The 20195-nt window shown below is 41.8% G+C and overlaps 1 protein-coding gene across 3 annotated transcripts in view; it reads right to left on the minus strand.

Annotated features, from left to right (window-relative positions):
* Positions 1-20195, minus strand: part of rxraa (retinoid X receptor, alpha a) — a 96780-nt gene that overhangs the window by 52737 nt on the left and 23848 nt on the right. For all 3 annotated transcript variants that reach the window (XM_088391695.1, XM_088391696.1, XM_088391694.1), the window contains exons 3-4: positions 16313-16444; positions 16174-16239 (exon numbers count right to left, since the gene is read on the minus strand). The gene's annotated coding sequence lies outside the window, so the exon portion shown is untranslated. The remainder of the gene's footprint in view (positions 1-16173; positions 16240-16312; positions 16445-20195) is intronic.

Below are 20195 nucleotides of genomic sequence, written 5' to 3' on the forward strand. Positions count from 1 at the left end.
TGTCTCCTACTTCAAGGGGGAAGCCTGTCCTGTTGCAAATGTGATGAACCCTCTTCCTCTCTGTCTACACACCCTTCTACCACTATCCTTTGCCTTCAAAAACAGACCTGCTCCAGGGTATGAGCACTTACCTAACCCTAACCCTAGCACTAACCCTAACCGACTTGCTCCAGGGTATAAACACTTCCCTGCTCACCTCCGAGGCATTGAATCAACCGCAGTGACTGATCATTTTAAAACAGGCCAGCATTACTAAATCGTTCATCGCCATTGATGGCTATAGACGTCAAAGAGCCATTTTGACTGGGTGGGCGTTGAATGAGCTAAAGAAAAAAAATCTTTTGGTATTATATACAACATGCTCCTCAGTGGGCTCTTCTGACAACATTGGAAAGAATGCAATAACTCCCCCCCCCCCACACTTGTGTGTGAAAACTTGCCGAGGTCATTATTAATAGAGTAATATCAACGACGAACTCCTTGAGCAACACCTGTCTGACGCAGCCTCCGGGACCGAGTCAGCAGACGTTTGGCTTGTTTTATTGATGTTTTTTTGTGTGGAAGGAAATAAATAAATGACAAGAGCAACACTCTTTATGCAAATCTCATTTCACATGGATCTTATGTCCTACCACGCTTGCTTGACAGCCCACAGCTCCAATTGCGATGCAAATGACAGCGCGAGAGGCTTAATAGGAATGATTTTCTCTGTAATAATAATGCGATTGAACACAGTTTGCGAGGAGTACAAAAGGGCACACGAACGAGAGAGATTTGCAGCTAAAGTGCAAGACAATCAGAGACTTACCGGCCCAGTTCTACCTTGGATTACATGCAGTTTTACTGGTGGAGCCTCTTTTATTATTTTGCAATAAGACCAACCCCGCACCCTTGAGACACTTTTTTAATTAGACGCCATATTTGCATGAAAGTGGCGTGGGTGGAAAACTCCAATGCCAAACTCTCTAATACAATCAAAATAAGGTTAATATTTCAAATCCCTTTTATTTTTTTTTAGCTTCTGATTCCGTCTAATCATCAAAGTGTATCTAATTCAACGTTAGTGAATGCAACTCCGCAGCGTTGCATTAAATGAACATCAAACTGTGACGATCCAGGCAAAAAAAGAAAAATGTCAACATCAAAGTGGATTCAGCCGTCACATGAAGGCTTGTTGGACAGTTAGCTACATTCTGACAGCGTTGTTGTCATTTACATAGCATCAAAACACTGCCAAGAACCCCCTTCCGTTTTATTCCACCTCCTCCATTGCCCCAAAACAACAACCAACCAGCTCAGTACATCACTCCTGGATATACTTCATCAGGGGGTCACCGATACATCGCCTAACTCCATTGTACGAAGGGGGTCAGGGGCGGGTCAGCTCCCAGGATTCCAAGACAAGACCCCGACTATGCCCCTCCGTTGCCCATCTCTGTCCACTCTCCACCCTGCCCCCTCCAGACCGGAGGCACTGTGGAGGTCAGCAGCCTATTTACGAAGACACTTGGCTCTCCACATGGGGTGAGATATCCTTTACAAGAGGTCCCGTCATCTGGACAGTGACTAATGAATCCGGCGAGAGGGTGACAAGTACAGATGAGCGGCCCAAGGCTGCTTTGGGTCGCGTCGCCCCACTCACTGCTAATGACACCAACGGCGGTTCGGACTCGCCAACTCCTGCCTCAGCAAAAATTTTTCAGAGTCTCAGAAACTTAATTCTTTCCTTGGCATCCACAAAAAGCACAGACCGAAATATTCTATGATGACAAAACAAGTCACAATCGGACCATCTGCACACGTTGATGTAAATATTTCAACAGTTATGGACGAAGAGTTCCATCTGCTTATCGTTTCCGAGTCAACTACCCTAGTTGTTTTTTTTCCCCCTCCATAACATGATTTATCAGGCATGGAATTCAGTCTTAAATATATATATATATATGTATTTTTTTTATCTCTTCATGGCTTTAGTGATGGGGGTTTTGTTCTTTAATGTGCATATTTCTAAATATATCCAGTTTCCTAGAGAGGCAAAGGAAATGAGCACACTCATTCTCTCATTCCTCCCCCACCCAACCTGAAGCGCTTATAGCTCAACACCAAGGATGAGAGAGAATATTTAATTCAGAAAAAAAAAAAAAAATCTCAGACCCTGAATTGAGGATGCATCAAGGGAGGCCACAAAATACTTTTTTTTTTAAACTCTTGTGCTTACCTGCTGTGTAAACAAACAGAATTGTTTTTCAATCTTTTGTTTAGAAATAATAAAATCAAAATATGCAAAAAAAGATATATTCTCGAAAGTATTATTTTTTTTGCTGTACCAACATCTGCATAATTTATCCCTTCATTTCTTTAGTGCATACCAAATGCAAATTCCTGGTAAGATTCTCAACGAGATAGAGCCACTTAATACTATAAATTTTTATTTCATCCATCTATTATTTAAAAAAAAAATCCTCCAGTTTCAATGTAAATGGAAGACAAGCTTGCCTATTTTCCTCCCCGTGATAATTCACTCCTTTGTTTTTTCGATGGGAAAGAGAAAAGAAGCTTAGCTGCAAAACGGAGGAACAATATTGTATGCATAAAGACTTGGAGAAAAACTAATCACGTTTTCCACCTTCGAATTGAGCACACAACTCAACTAAACACAACCCCCGCTGCATCTTTCTAAATATGGCTCAACATGGAGGCAAAAAGAAAATGGACCCTATAGGACCCCCCCCACTTTGCAACATTTCCACTTGGGCCTTTGAATGTTAATGCACTCACCACGAAGCAGAGTGATATTTTCCATCCACTTTCACGCCAAGTGACGCCACCCGAAATCACACTTCCAACATATGGAAAATCCCTTAAAAGTATGACAGCAGACATAAAATTGACCATGAAAACGGGTGCCAGTGAATAAAGCGCAGACAAGGCGCCTAGTAAAATCCTAATGTCACATACTACGAAAAAGGGGCCTCCCCGAAAATAGATCATTTTTCAACCAAGGAGAAAAGAAAATGTAGCAGGCTGCCCACTGGGAAGTTTTGACAAGCGGGAAATTCATGTTTGTGCATAACTCAAATAAAATATGAGCGGTCCGGTTGTTGTTTTTTGTCCGCTATCATAAAAGGTATATTGATATATATCGAGATCAACTCAGCTCATGTAATTCCAGGTAATATATCCCCCCCCGCTTGTCGGACTTAAGCAAAACAAATCACCTTCCTGCTGGGTTCGGAAAAGTAAGCATAATAGAAGAGTGGACATTTTACTACTCCTCGCACAGTTGGAAATGCTAACAACATGACACATCGGGGACTTTGTGCATAATTACGCCCAAGATGGATGGCCCTGGTCCTGTCCGCGCCCAACGGCTGCTGTCCATTTGTCTTGCCGATAAACGAGAAGAGAGACGGCACCCTGTCATCAACCGAGTCTGAAATGGAGTTTGTAAATCTTACACCACCGCTGGGTGGAAATTTATTTTGAAATTTGGATTTTTGTTGTTGTGAGAGAGTGAAAAGTGTTGAGTGTGTTGTTGGCTGTACAGTTGAGTAAATGGCCGACATGTTTTCGCCGTTTGGGATGACGACATGATGAACGCAGGCGGTATTACTTACTCACTTACTTACCGTGTTTTATTTTTTAAATTTTTTATATAACTTGGATCAGGTAGCATCTAAGACTTTTTTAGTTGTTGTGGTTTTGTCTTCTGCTCATTTCCCATCCTGGATTGCACATTTTCCACACCCAGACCTAACTGGTTCTTTTTCTTTAACACACCCGCATTTTTTTTCCCCATATGTTGTTGCTTTATTTCTCAGTTAAAAAAAAAAAAAAAAAAGCTTGTATTGCATTCTGAGGTCCCAGAGGACTAAGAGATAAAAAATGCCTTCCTCAGTCTTGGGGGTTCTGTGAAGGTAGCGTAACAGTTTCTTCTCTTGCAGTCACAGCTCCAGGCGCTGAGAAAGGATTCCTCTGCCCATCCTCCCCTTTGCATTCGCTCCCCTCCTCCTCCCTCTCGTTTTCACTCCGACGAGCACCGTAAGCTGATGGGAACGAGATGTAACAGTTGACGAGGAGGTAAAAGGGCTGTCGAGGAAAGTGGGACCTGACTGCGCCGGTTCAGCACTGCTGTCCGAAATAGTCTTCTCAATAACGAAACAGTTCTTACTGCCTCCTTGGAAATATGTTCCCCCCCGCAGATGCTATGTCAGCTAATTAACTTGCGGGTTCATTTCTGGGAATTGTTTTCCGCATTCCTCCATGTTTCTCATAAAGAACATAAAGCGCTTTCTGAAGAATTCTTTGGGTTTCCAATTTTTTTCCTTTAGCGAACACCACCTTGACCCCATGGCCCCCCCAAAAGAAAAAAAAACCTAGCTCCGCCACTGGATGATTAGTATTTAGTGATTAGATTAGTGATTGTCTTGATTCAACATTAATCGACATTTGATATGTGGCAATAGTAAAGACGACAATGACTAATACCGTCAACTGATCCCTAAAGTCTTATCTCCGTGTGGATACCCTCAGACTTGAATTATCGTCCCAGCGATGCTATCAGCACCATGTTTATGGACGGTGGCATAACAGAAAGACAGTAAGCAGAAACACGTGGCTCAGCTCAAACTGGATATGACCCATTAAATAAGTTTTGTGGATATTATACGGGACAATATTTTCAAGTGGATTGACCACGCTGCTTTTTTAAACCTTATCAGGAGTTGTCATCCACTCAGGAAAACCCGATTATTAGCATGGTGTGGAACTTACTCCCTCCAGATTTCAAACGATTACTATGAAAACAGTCGCTGGTCTGAAGCTCTGTTTGTGCAGATTAGAAGTTTATATTCAGGTTATGTAACGGTATATTTTGCCGCACCCGTAAAAAAGTCTATTTGCTGTAAAATTTTGAACGGTATGCTTTGGAAAATGAAAATCTTTGATTTATTTTTCCTGTCTCCCAAAAGTAGACCAATAAATATGAGCAATTAATGAGTGTTGCGAAACGGGCGCCATGCAGTTTATAAACATGGCCACGCATTGACCGTCTGCAAAATTCAAGGCTAACCATGCGCAGTGAATAGATAGTTTGATCTCCACCCCGCCTTCTTGTTTACATGCTTTAAAGATAGTTTAAAGCCCCCATGCTTATTTTATAACCTTCCCCGGAGTCTTTGATTTGATACCATTCACATTCAGTCCACAATATCTCTCGTAAACTCTTACAAGGCACGACAGCTCCTCCCGGACGCACGGGAAAAGTCTTTGCCCTGAATGAAATCATTTAAATTCTGCAGCGAGACATAGTTCAGACATAATAGACACACGCCAGAGCTGAGTGGGATTTGCTGACAAGAGTCGTCACTGTTCCTGAATTTGATTTACAATGTTGGGTGATTGTAAGACCTGCGGTGCAGTCACACGGGGACTCGTGTCATTTCGTCTGACAGAACGCAAGATACGGGCCAACTAAGGCTTAGCAAAAACGCCGGAAACAAAAAGTGTGAAGCATGGTAATTGTATTTTCATTTATACTCTGCGATTCTCCACCCCCGGGGTGGAGACTTGAATTTGTTTTGTTATTTTGTTTTGTTTATCGAATATAAATATTATATGATCACCCAAAATGAAAGAAGGGGGAAAATTGGGCTGGAGGCATGAAAGTCCTCGTAAAAAAACAAATGCAAACAGAAGAAAAAGATTCCTTGGGGTAGGTGACATGATGATGTTTACTTTCAAAAAGTCCAAAGAGAATTACTAATATACACGGAGAGGGTTTTTTTTTTTTTCATGGTAAAAATGTTACTCTTCACTGCTCTGTCAAGTTCTTGACACTGTGTTCTTTCTTCATAAGGTCACAAAAATAAGTGTGTCAAGGTCATGTGGGCTCGACAACAGTCGTACGGAAAAAAAGCCAGCTGTGTATCCTGAGGAGCCGTCGTGTTTACGTTGCCTTGCGTAAAAGTTACACAAAAGCTTGTTATTCAAACACAAGAAAGTGAAATGTTAAATGTGCAACTTTTTCATTTTCTACAGCTACTGTGTTCTTCTTCTATGATTTTTCAAGGCTGCATCATTTATTTAATTGGAATTCCAGGTTTGGCATTTATGTCCTGTAAAGCAACTGAATTAAAGTTATGTTTGTGTCCATGAGTTTCTACAAACTACAATGCTTACTTGAAAATACTTTTGATTTGATCAACTTTCAAAACTATTTTAATCATTATTTATGGATTTATTTTTCTCCTTTATATTCAAAACGACACATGAACTATTTAAAGATGTCTCAAGGTAAGAATTTGATTGCTATTTCATTATTTATTTGTTTATTTTTCCCTTTATTTAATAAAACAAAATAAAAGACCTTGAATCCTGAAGACGGTCATATTTCTTTTGAAGTCAAAAACAATTTGCAAAGCAACAAGACTTGCTGTGGGGGAATTAAAAAAAAAAAGATGAGACAAAGCCGCGCGGATAAATTGTTGATTAAACATAGCAGAAGAGAAAACTGAGCCACAGATAAGACGATCAGACGCTTGGCTTGTTTAAGGGAGTGTAATCACATCCCAAATAGGCTCAAGTTTTTTGTCGCCTGAGGTGACATCACTCGTTGGCTATTGTCACTGTGAGCTACGAGCATTTGTTTTGGGTTAAATAGGCACTTGTTGACTCAGGTTTGTTTGACCTCTTTCCTGACCATCCCACTATTCGGGGAATACCTGTAAATCTTGTTGAAATGATATCAAACAATGCTATTCATACAATAATATTTTCTTTGTTCTTTTTCCGTCTTTAGTGCTAAGTGGCCAACGTCAGGCTCTCTCAGCGTACCGTATTCAGGATGTGTGAAACAAGTTGGCAAGAGAAGTATAAAAATCTATTGCACAACGGCATGCAGTCATGCAGAGTGCAGGAGGTATTGGTTTCGCTTCATTTTCCCTCCTGGAAATTTCACACGACGTGCTAAATTGTCGTCCGTGTGCTTTTAGATTCGTTGGAAACCATATTAACCTGCTGTGGTGCTTCAATGTCACATGAGAGACAAATCGTCAATCATTTGATTTGTTTGCAGGTTTCTATTTTTAGAGGTCACATTTTCCACAGCACTTTCCGTTTCTGGCTTCCTGTTGTCCTCACATGATATCTAAAAATATGTATTTTAAGGAATTACATACTGAACACCAGTTGAACTGAATACACTCCTTAAGTGTCTCGTGGGGGACGTACTGGAACCAAAATTTGGCTTGAGAATTGAAAAAAATCGTGCAAATCAACGGTGTCAATCAAGCCCCCGTTGTCACAGCTCGGCAGCAAAGCCGTTTTCAATCGGCTTCCTGATGCATTACAGCAGCAGATCATAATCTGGTAAACAATCCAGCTCCCCATGGTCAAATAGGGAGGTGTCGCCCGTGTGTGTCAAAGGCGTCACTCGTCAGCCATCGGCCATGTGCTTTTGTTGACTACCTCCGACCGAGGAATTCCGATAAGGCTTGGCGGCGCAATCTCCCCTGAGCTCTCCGCCTTGAGCACATGAGTGAAGATTGGTCAAAACATATGTGAAGTGGCTGATTGAGAGCGTGATATCCTCTCCTCTGGTCTTCATTAAACCGAGACACGGGGGGAAGGCAGGGGGGTTTCCCCAGACAGCTCGGAAAGCGCCGTCCTCGGTTCCTGTCAAGCTGAGAGATCGCTTTTCAAATCAACTCCAAAATATATCAATACAAAACTCCACAATCAGTGGTGAGTCACTCAAGAAATGGGCCTAATATGATGACAGGCACAAAATAATCAATCAGCAGCAATTAGGGCACATTTGGAAAAAGTATCCAGATGGTTCCCTATTTCATGTATTCATCACATGCTATTCTGATCTGATTCCAGTGAGATAATAGCAGAAGTTAATCTTCTAATGACCACTCATGTTGCATAAACTTGGACGGAAAAAGTAGACACTAATGGTTAAATGAATGAGTCGGCATTTGTTGCTTGTTAAAGTCCGAAGAATTTCAGGTGGCTAATAATATTTAATTGGAATCAGTAACCCCCCCCAACCCCTGTGAAGGCCAAGTTGAAGTGTTGGACCCTCGCAGTTGACCAGATGTCCCTGGGCTCTTTTCATGTCCTGCGGTTTTGCGGTACTCCACAGCAAGTCCAGTTGTCCATTTGTCTCCATAACAAGTCTGAATAAACAGCAGTTTGGTGAGCCCACCTGCAGGAGCCCCGGCGCTGGTCACGGCTCACCGCGGGCCTCCCAGGACTACCCGCAGAGGAGGAGGCAATTAAGGACCTACGGAAGGAGCCATAAATCTCCATAAACTTCAACCAGCGACTCCCCCCAACCCACTTTCGCCGGACACTCAGATAATGCATCTCCTCTGTATCTGCCACCAGACAGATTTTAAAGATTTGACAGCTTAGCAGCTTTTGGGACCATTCCACTGTGTGGCCAATTGAAGTTTTATTTTTGACTCACCAGGTAAGACTTATAATAAATCAGCCGAGATCAGGCAATACAAAGCAGCAAAGCCTCATGACAATTTCATGATGGAGTGCGTGCTCCATAACGGATCGTTATAAATTATACAAGGTGCTTTCCACTTTGGCGAAACGGAGAGCATTTTAACAACATGCTGTTCAACCTTTAAACGCGTTCGCGATTGTTTTGCGGTAAGGGGAAAGAGGCGCTCGTCTCGCTAATCAGACAGGATGTGCTACGGAAAACATTTGTCTTGAGGAGGAAAAGGCCTGCTTCCCTTTTATCATATTCTTAAGGATGCGCCCTGCCGCAAAGCTGCCCATCTCGGTCTATAAAACACGCTCGTTTTATTCTTGTCCACCATCTTTGAACTCAATCGACCTCGTCCGTTGACATCTATCCATATTTACATTTTGTTTACAGCGTTAGAAAGATCACAACGGCTCTCTGGCTGCGTTCCAATTTCTAGATTCACTTGATGAGTACATTGAAAATGTAATCACGGCTTTTTCATTTCAGTCATTACTTTGTCCTATGCTGTATTTTATCATAATGACACATCATTTTGCCTCGTCACAAACTCGTCTCCGCGCCCTACTTTGCACTTTTGATCTTACGAATTGGTTTTATTCGATGTCGGAAATAGACGAGTGTTCATGTTGACGCTAAATTAATTAATATTGTGTTTTGCTGAAATGATTTCAGGTTCTTAAGACCTGCGAACAGAATTTCCTGCTCTTAATGTCTTCTCTTCAACGATCTGGGTTACCGGTTCACCGGATTTACCAAAGTCACACATCGGTCACCTTATCTTGACCTCTCGATAAAAGACGTTTTCCCTGCCAGCTGTCATTCTCACCTCGTCCACAATCTTACAAGGTGGCCAATGAGAGGAAGAGCTAACAAACAGAAACAGCGTTGATAAGCTGCACCAGCTCATCTAACATTAATGGCGGAGTAATTGGTTCCTAACAGTAACACTTACTCGGCCGTCAATAATGACTCGGCCGGGGGGGAGTGTTGGGTTACTTGGTCGGGATAAGGAGCCATTGTAGCCGCAGGATCAGCTGAATGGGCCTGCAGTTATGTCGGACAAATATTTAGACAGGATCGTGTTACCGGGACATTCTAACCGGTGGAGACAAGAATAGGCAGGGTGGTTGAAAAGTTAGATACACATGTTCGACTTTATCGAAAGATCTGGCGTTGGGTCGTACGCTGAACAAAGCTGAGGAAATATCGTTTTGGAAGCCGAATGAGATTCGATGGATTTATTTTGGACTGCTATCGGATGTTTGCATTCGGGCACTATTTTGTTTATATTTCAAACTGCTGTTTGTCACATGACCACAGTTGAGCGTAACACAGATTACGGAAAATTCCGACAAAAATCTGCTTGGCATTTTTCCGGGCAGCCAAGGCGGAAAGCAGACTGAAGACTTTGTCTGGTGCAAATCCAATTAAATAAAATGGAAATGCTGTAATACAGTGTCCCGTGTCTGTATGTGAAGATTTGTAGAATTTAGGTGTGCTTAACTTAATCTGAAGTCAAAGAGCCGAAGTCTCAGGGAGACGAAAGTAGAACTTGATATTTCAAGTGGATTACAAACACACCACGATGACGAAACGTCGCAAAATTTTCTTCAAATCTGCGGCAATGCCTCACGCTTTGAATTAATCTTTTTGCATCAATGCGTTTTTCACAGCTAATCCAAAAGCTTTTAAACGAGTTTATTTATCTTCAAACTAAGACTGCTTTTTTTTTTCCTCCGCTAGAAAAATATAATCTTCTGGTTTACAATTCAGGCATACAATGCCAGATACTGTGGATTAAAAGGAAATTGTGAAAAATTCGTGCCACCATTTGTGGCTTTGTGATCAGATTGCAATCAACACGAGACCTTCTCCTATATTCCCCCAAGACTCACAGCTGCGGCGGACCTCTACGTGAACTCACAGCAGGAGTGCAACATGGCCGTCCGGCCTCCGAGTTGCCCCTTCTCTTCACTCCGGCCTCAACGTCTGTAACCGTAACCCGCCTTGTACTTTCGAAACAAGGCCAAAACCTTCCACAGCAGCTGCTCGCCTTGTAAACAGATCCGGCTCAGGCGGATCACCTGAGAGCACCACTTGGGGCCGGATCGAGCTGAGCTGAACTGCTCATGTGTCCCGTTTTGCAGATGGTCAACCAAAGCGAAGAACTTTGAGGAAGAGAAAACATGCATAGAAAAATTCAATGAATGATGTTCACAACTTGTTGCGGCGGATCCACCGTGCGTAGTGACCATCCTCCATCTCCAAATTTGGTGCTCTCGATATGTTCGGATTAAGTGTTCTCTTGGCTGAGAAAATCCCCTTACAGTACTTTTGATGCTAAACCATCTGAAAGAACCAGTGGATTACCCAAAAGACCTCACCACAAAGCTGAATAAATGTATTTTTTTCTTCTTGATAACGCACAGCCTTTCAACTTCTTCAGCTTGCTTAACCTTGCATAATAATCCTTCGATATCAGCGTCGGGAATATTTAATGTAATGACTTTTAAATTCACCTAATTCAATTGCTTCTATTTTCCTTACTTGTGGTGACTGGACTTTAAGATTTACTCCGTGTTATATTATAGGGATCAAAACATGTTTCTGTTTTATAAAATACATAAAAGAGCTGTAAAAAAACTGAGCTCGTTACAGCAGCTAAAGTCAAATTACTTTTTATAGGCTGGAATTGGTGGAAGTTGGAGGGGGGGGGGTCGAGTCTGCAGGTCAGCAATCACACAAAACACATTTGGAGATCATTATGGAGTCAGTCATGCTGTGTGAGTCTTAACGGGCTAAAACACTACGTACAGTGTGTTTCAAGTGGATTGGATGAAAGCTCTCATTCAGTGCAGCTCATTAGCCGGAGCCTTGGATAGCACACGTCAAAATATTAAGAGGGAGGGCAGAGGCGGGGGCAGTTCCTTATTTATTTATATGACATCAACTACTCCATAAAAGCACGTCATAAATTACAACTAACAACTCACTGTTCTGAGAAAAAAAAAATCCTCTCTCTGCAATTAAACTCACCTTATCAGCCGCAATTTTAATTCGATGATGCCATAGTATGACAAATAACGATTCAGACATCATCTGAGGTTGTGTGTTTACTAACATTGGCACGAAAGTACAGCCGTAATTATTAGGTAAGGTTTTGCGAGATCTACTGTTACTAATCTTTGTAGTGCCACGGCGCCCGAAATGCTGAGGGAAAATTTTCCCGTTTTTATATTCCAGGATCGGAATGACCACAATAAGCCTGAAGTCAAAAGCATTTACTCATGTCAAAAGCAATTAACTTCTGGGCTGTGTGTTTGTCATGATTCCCTGTAATCCAAACGTTGAGCGTATTTCCCATTAAAAGTGTTTACCGAGGTTTATTTTGAGAGTAACGGCGAGGAGGCGATGTTTTGACTTTTGTTTGTGTGGAATACGTAGAAGCTACTTCAACCAGTTCTCTGAAAATGTGTACAGGGCTGCGACTAGGGACAACAAAAACAATTTTCTTGTGGTTTCAAATGCTTCAAGATACGGTAAATATAAAATCAACAAATCCAGCATGGCGCCTGTTGGTAGGTCGATTGCGCAATCCCCCATTTAAAGACAGAGGTCATATCTATCTTCCACTTGTAGCCACATCGCTGCCATCTGAGAGCGTTCATGCACACGAAGGGGGACACGTGCCTTCGCCTACGTGACCCCCGGACCCTTGCAAACCCAAGTCGGAGTAGGCTCCAGTCTCGGGTCGACACGGTGAGCTGTCAAATCCCATTATTGTCACACACTCTTGAAATCAATACCGCACGGCCTCCTGACAAAGTGTGTTAGTGCAGCACACTGCTGTTAACAGTAAACTCCACTGAGGAGTGAGTAAGGGGAAGTGGAGTGCTTGCTGTCGCAGTTGTTGACAACTCATTTATCAAAAGCGTCCAGTTTGCCGGTTAAAATTTGTTACATTATAAGGACATTCAAGATGTTCTAGAATTCCTACAATGGACACTTTTACAAGTTGCCTTTCAAGGAGAAACTATTTTGCCATGTCAGTGTTGTAAGTATACCCAACAGTGCCATCTAGAGGATTAATAAAATACAATTGGTTCGCGAAGCAATTTAGAAGCTTCATTTTCCCCATCAAGACAAAACTGTCTCATTTGGTCTCTTGCTATATATGAAGCCTCTAATAAAACAATAGCAGCATCTAATTTACAGAAATTAAAACATAATTATGTTTTTTTCCTTTCATTTTCTAAAAACCCGGTGCACCTTAGAGCTGGAAATTTCCAAAAATAGACCTGCTCACTAAAACTTCTAATGTCCCTTATGGTAAAAAAAAAGGTGTCTTACTAATAAATGCTGGCCACAGATGCTGACATGCCAACAAAAAGAGCCCATAAGGGGGGGGGGTGAAGATTTATGTTTTATCTGTCTATAGCAACTGCCCCTCGAGAGCAAAACAATGTCTCCCCTACATTTTTGTCCGACTCCAAAATCTTTACTTTCTGCTCAGTTCATTTATGAAGAATGGATAGTCCCTTGTCGCAGATCAATCTGTTGAGAGGTCTCCATTCTAGGCTGTAGGAAATCCTGGCTTTCATACATTGGGTTGCAGTCAATCCAAAGATTGTCCAACCAAACAGGACATTCTCATGCTTGTGCTAGCCTCGAGCACAATCAATTTTCAACACCACTTTTGTTTCATATTTGTGTTTCGATGGGCATCATTCAAGAACAGGATTTCACATGAATATTATCAGGGCTTCACATGCAGGTAACCAAAACACCGTTTTTATTTTTAATTTTTTTCCTCTTGCTGAATATAAAGATTTTTTTTCACATCATGACCCACACCGGGGGACATGTGAAGTCTCATGGGCACATCATTTGTCACCGAAATCCGGTAGCGAGAAGAGATCCATAACATCATTCCATCACATTCACACTGACATGAGGCCATGGGCATCTCTATGAAGCTATTTGATATTTCGACATCTCAGGGCTAGCATTGAGTCCCTGAACTGTAATGGGCCAATTCGGGGAGTTCATAATGTCTTTTTGCCACTCATGTTCATTGTCGCGCAGCTCATTTTCAGTTATTTTCAATATTCAAGTGAGATGTGCTACAATTTTTTACTCAAATAAAAAAAAATAGAAAAACCTGGGCACTCAAAAGCTAAGGGTATGTTATTTTGTGCTAGCCAATTATATTTAATGAACGTGACATCATCAAACAATTTTCACGCTATCCTCAAATTGAACCCTGGCTTAGCGGCTAGCTAATAATATGGCCCGCACTCTCATTAAGTGTAATTTTTATAAACATTGCGAGTTTAAAGCAACAATCCGAAGCGATGAAATGAATCATTTTGATCGTATTTTGTCCTATTTAAAAGTGTGACTGATGTATCTGTCTCGGCGTTCACGACTCCAGACATATTTTAAGTGGTCCATAAAATTGGCGAACCAGCCTGGACGCCTCACACGTGTTAGTCGAGTAAGGTCGGAGTTGTGTGCAGTCTTTGTTACATACGGCTCATGAATATTTACTTTTAAATTCCTTCAGTATTTCATTCCACCGAGTACGAGGTTACATCATGCTATCTCATAAATGGGTAGTCTTCATATTTCCACACCTATGCCGCCCACATCCGCACATCCTCACCTCCAGTTCGACCCAAAGGTTATACACGGGGCAAATAAATATAGTATTTCCTATCTGACTCATCAGAAAGCTCTCGGTGGGTGGGACCGACTGCTTATGGATTTCAGCGGAAATAAGAAAGACATGTCGGGACAGACAAATTAGGCAAGAATAGAATGAAAAGAAAAGCTGGTTGTGGGTAGACAAGCTTGTGTTTGGCAGGGTGAGCATGTTAAAAAGAATGGCTTGGGCGAAGGGGTCCATCCTGGTTTAATTAAATCGTTTGGCCTGGAGCCAGGGGCGTAGTTAAGGCGGGGGTGGGGGGGGGGGCTACCACCCCCATCCTTATATTGATGGGTCTCATTCATAGCAGAGTTTAAAAACAACAGATTGAAAGTTGGATTATTTAATTGTGAAAGTTTCCCTGCTCCTGAATCTTCTACTACTTTTGAAATGATGGCTGCTAGGCTGGCGAAAGGGGAGCCCCATTACCGGAAAGAATCGTTCTCGGACTCAAGACTGCAATATTGGTCCACTTATTTAATTGTAATAAAATATCGTTCTTGCTCTTCTGAGAACCAAGTGAAGCTAACAAGCTGCTCGTCTGCATCCAGCAGAAATGCACGTGTGAGCCCCAGATGGTCAGATGTAATAAACATGGCCGCTGTTGTTGGCTAACATCAAGGGTATGGTGTTTTATTTCATAAGGGCCTCGGGGCATGAATGTGTTCACCCGGTCTCTCAAGTACACTTTACAAGGCTGGAGAATAAAGCCTGTTACCACCGTGTTTGATTTTTATTTTTTTTTACTTTGCAATGCACCAATTGGGAAGTGGTGGAATATAAAAAGAGAGAGCGTGGGGAGCATATGGCCTCCCGTCAATGCCGGATGTTGTACGAGAAGACAACATGGCTGCCAGGGCCTTGTGGCTGCGGTGTGTTTCACAAACTCCATCAGTGTACAAAGTGAGCGGCCACATCTGTTTTCACTCAAAACAATCAAGGGCCGGCACTGCAGGCAACTTGGGCCTGTTATTAAAGGCTTTCTGGGGCCTGCTGAGGGACGAACCAGACGGAGTGATTTATCCATTGGTTGCTGAGTGGACAAGGATGTGATGTATATGGACGTGGAATTCCAATCAGTCATCCTCTGCTGGGACACCTTACCCAGAAGGGATGAACAAAGGCAACAGAGTCACCCATCTTGGATGAATAAATAAAATGGGTATTAATCCTTATATTGTTTCAGATCATTTCAAGCTAATGAATAGATCTGTCTACCATGTCATTTCCCTCCACCTGTTTTGAGTCATTAACAGCCTCGCCCTTTTCCATTCTGTCAATCAATAACGTCTCCCTTTTCATTTTACCCAGTTGTGTCCCCACTTGTGCAATAGCAAAAATGTATGTATATATACACCGTATTTTCCGCACTATAAGGCACACCGGATTATAAGGCGCACCTTCAATGAATGGCCCATTTTAAAATTTGTCCACATATAAGGCACACCGGATTATAAGGTTTTTGAGAAAATTAGAGGTCTTTAGGTGCGCCTTATAGTGCGGAAAATACGGTACGTGACCCAAGTACATAGTTTTCAGTTCAAACTGCTTTCCATCTTGCCCAGATGAGTTTCTATCTTTAGGACATGCGTTTTTTTTTTTTTTTTTAAAGCAGGCCTGTTGCTGTTAAATCACAAATTTAACTCATCCTAGTCTCATGTGGCTACAGAGGCAATAAAATAAATATACACTCCTACGTTCCAGTCATCAAGATCAAGCATCAAACTCCAAAAAGATTTTCTCTTGCTGCATGTTGTCTCCTCGTACATGCTAATTACCTCGCCGCATTTATAGTTAGTGTGTGAAATGTGACCCGTGTGACGACCTGTCAAGAAATACTGACTCATGCTTTGCAAGAACTTGACAGTTCATTTCAGCCTCACAATGGCATCTTGTTCATCGGTTACTTAATATGGACATTTTTCCATAAGCGTCACTCATCATTCAGACTAACCTTGCGTGCATTCTCAAGGGCTTCGCCCAGATCACCAAGGCCCGTCTCCTTCTCGGCAGATCGACCCTGTCAACATTCCCCCTGAGTGACGGAGTGGCCACCTTGTGTCGCCGCTCGGCTTCATTCATAACATCATCACCTTCACTTGGTCATGACGTGCCTCTTGCAGGAGATGGATGTTGCCAAGTCAAGGCTAGTTGGATAATGGTCCTCATCCAGACCTCAAATAGTCTGTATGTTGATCGTCAGTGGGTGGGAATCATAAATGAATCTAAAACAGAAATAAATTGGTGAGCCTGGAACACAAAAGTGCACATCGGCGTTTTGTCCTGCATAAAAAAACGTGAGTGTTGCTCGATTCAAACATTGCACGAGTTAGCCTTGACCTTAGACTCCACACAAATTGTAGCACTTTCTGTAATCATCTGTGTCCTGAGTGAACAACAGGCTGAATGAATCAGTTTCTAAAAAGAGTGATGACATCATCACTATTAGGCTGAAAATGCTAATGTCAGCTTGTCCACTAAGAAAACAACGCACAAAAACAAGAAGACAAGACGATTTTGATTAAATTGTAACGTTTCTGTGAGTTCTTATGCACTTGGCAAAATGATAAATCTCGGTTTTGCAGAGCATGCAAACTCAGCTCCGTGAAAAGATTTTTCTAATTCTCTTATAGAACCAAATTTTTTTTTTTATGTCTGGGCGGATATGCTTTGAACAAATGCAGGCTTTGTGAAAGGCAAACTGCTGCCGATAAATCGGTGATCTCTATTAATAAAAGCGATGACGGCATATCCATGACTAGGGGCACTTCCTCTTTTGGAAATTATGTCTGAAATCTCATAATCCATCACCAGTTAGCTGTTTTCTAAATAGCCCCATAGACAAATGAGGAGGAGAATTTCACTCTAGTCTGGTTGAATCCATTTTTGTCGCTTATATCAGACTGCTCATAAAATTATTTTGAATTTTGTTTTACTTTATTAAAAATAATTCTTAGCAGCACAGTCAAAAGTGCGAGTTTCAGTCACGGACATTTGAAATAGACAGAAAACGTCCAGATGGATAAAAATTCAATAAATTAAAAACATAATATAACCATAAAAATTCCTCACAGAGTTCCACAACAGAAAAAAAATATCATTTTAAATAGCCATGCGCACCTTACTAATATGAAGTGTGCTTTTTCTTGTGGAAACAAAATTAATTTTAGATTTTTCGATACATCTCTGTTGGCTCTCCCTCGACACCCCAAACCAACCCCATAGTAAATATTTGTTATTGTTTTAGAGAATGAAATAGCTGAGATATTAAAATGAGTAAGGGGGGGGGGGGGTCTGGCATCCTGCAATGTTGCTAGGGTAGAGGCACGTATAATTAGCATTCCCAGAAATCCTGAGAGGGTCTTCCACGGGGAGGTGTGTCTTGAAACACCAGCCCGACGGTGCAACATGAAACAAACCATAATAATAAAAATAAACTAAAAGTAAATAATGTGCAATAGACATCATGAAGTGGTTTTTGTTTCTTTTCCATTTATCACCTTAGTGCATGTGAGTTATGTCGACAATGTCATCATTGATTCAAAATTGCCATGATGGGATGTGGTCAGAATCAAAATGGAGTACAGTAGCTCTCCAGCCTCACAAATCAAACAGTTGAATCATTATTGCGTTGTGTGAAATGTTACTTTTCTGTAAACTCCTGTTTTGACTATGTCTTCGCTTGCTACGGTTAGTATCGACCTCAGGCATGTAAATGAAAGAAGCTGGTTTCTGAGGTATTGGCAGGCTAACGGAAATTGTATAAAAAGGAACATTGTGTCCAGAAAGCAGTGGTACATAAAAAAAAAATAAAAAATATATGCATGTGTTTCCAACAAGAGAGCCATTTTATAATGTGGCCTTGGAAATTACATTGAAAGTAGAATAGCTTGGTTTGTGGCTGCTCGAATAAACGTGTTTTCCAGATGTAAAAAAGCATCCGTCATAAATCTTCCCAGAGTAGGCAGCAAAACTTACAGTATGTAAATAAGTACTTTGATGTGGCAAAAAAAATGAATCTTAAAGTTATAATTTGTCGTTTTACCTTAAAATAAAAATGGATAGTGGAAACGCTGATAATAGTGTTTATTCCCCGCTCGGATTGGACATCAAGTCTGGAGGATTGATTGGAACCAGGACTGATTCCTGGAACCGTTCATGTTTGAAAATTACCGTTTCCCGTTCGCAATTTTCACAAATAAAGCTCTCTTCTCAAATTCTAATTCCTTTAAAATAAAATGAATAGAATTGTTGTCGTCTTGTGGCTTTTTTTTTTCACACTACTTGCTGAGGCTTTTTTTGGGAGGGAATATGTCAAGAAAAAAAAAAGTACCCAAAAAAAACCCTATGAGGACATTATAATTATACGCAATCACTTCGTAGTGGATTCAGTGTTAAATATAAATTTCCCTTTTGGAACGAGGTCTCACTTGGGGAGCTTTGTCAGCCTGTTACATGTTGATTTCTATTTACAAAAGAGGCTTGCTGGTGGTTGAAATGTGAGATTTGATATGATGGGAGACAAAAAGTCAGGCCATAAAGTTGCTCCCTCACATCTAAACACTTGGGAATTAACGTTTGTAGATCAATAAGTGTTTGTTGTACAGTGCAGTATATGCACATGACAATCATCTTCACATATACAATACAGTAGTTTGTATTTCTTCTGAGGTTTCCACTTTTAGGTGCTAATGAGTCCTCGTCTCGCTGGAAAACAAAGGCGGGGTGAGGCGCCATAGCGAGATGCGCGTCACTGAAAACCCTTTGACGGTATACGTCGCTCTCATGAAACGATGAGACTTCGCCGAGCTGCTGCCAATTACCAAACGGAAAAAGTCTACGTAGATAAGCAAATGGGTTTTTGTTTTAAATGCTCATTTTCTTGATAATGGATTCCAGGAAGTTGCTTCACCAAGAACCTGGACTGTGTCCTTTTTAACCTCCAATGCAGATCATGGCTCTTAATTTGGCCAACAATGTTGTCTATAAAAAGTCCGAGATTATCCCGAGGAACGTTCCGTGCATCCGCCCCCCCTCTTCCGCATGAACCACATGTGTCGGCCTGTTGTCTGGCTCGCTCCACATTTGCTTAATGGGATGATGGTGTGCAGACCCCCGAGTGCAGTAAAGAGAGGGGAGGCTCCCCACTCGACTTAAATAACCAAATAATTGGAATTTATAACAACAACGGCTTCCTGGCCCTTGCGTAACCTCCTCACCTTATCATTTTCGGGTCACGGGGCCTAAACTTGAACCTGGAATTTCTGGCGAGCTGCCACCTCAGGTTCAACCCCCACAGCCTGCAGCCTGCTGCAAGACGAGCAGGCTCTCCCCGAGCGCAACTCGACGGATATGGACTGCTGAGATAAGACGGCAACCCCCCCGGATTGCTACGTGCTGCTTCCTTCTGGTCTTTTGCTGTGATGTTGGAAGCCTTATATTATTAGCATGCATCATTTGTGAAATACAAAAAAAGATTTCGCTGGAAATTCGACCCCCTCCCTTCCAAACAAAACAATATATGGCGTGATCGTTAATAATTGCCGGGAGGAAAGATAACGCTGACATATTGCCGATTTTAACATGCGCTGCTGATGCACCTTGCTACCATGGTAGCATCATACAGTTACCGTGGTTACAGAGCTCTGAAAATCGAGGCTGGAAATGGAAATGTTAGTTGAATTTCCTCATCCCCTTCAAAAGATAAGACTAGTTTAGAATCATTTTGAAGTAATTAAATGAACGCACCCATGAGTCAGGATGTCACACTGTGACTTGGCTTAATTAAAAGGCTTTCACTGTTGCTCGCCTCTGGCCGCGGGCTCTAATGTGGAAAGTAAAGTGAAGGGTTTGTAAAAACTCTGACGCAAGCGGCGCACAATGAAAGAGCCAAGTGTGAGAGTGTTGAAGAGCATGAATTCACATGTGCTTCTCTTGTTCAGAGAGCTCACACAACACATGCATACACATGCACAC

The sequence above is a fragment of the Syngnathus floridae genome, chromosome 12 (assembly GCF_059516105.1).
Source record: "Syngnathus floridae isolate MCC-2025c chromosome 12, RoL_Sflo_1.0, whole genome shotgun sequence".
NCBI classification, from domain to species: domain Eukaryota; kingdom Metazoa; phylum Chordata; class Actinopteri; order Syngnathiformes; family Syngnathidae; genus Syngnathus; species Syngnathus floridae.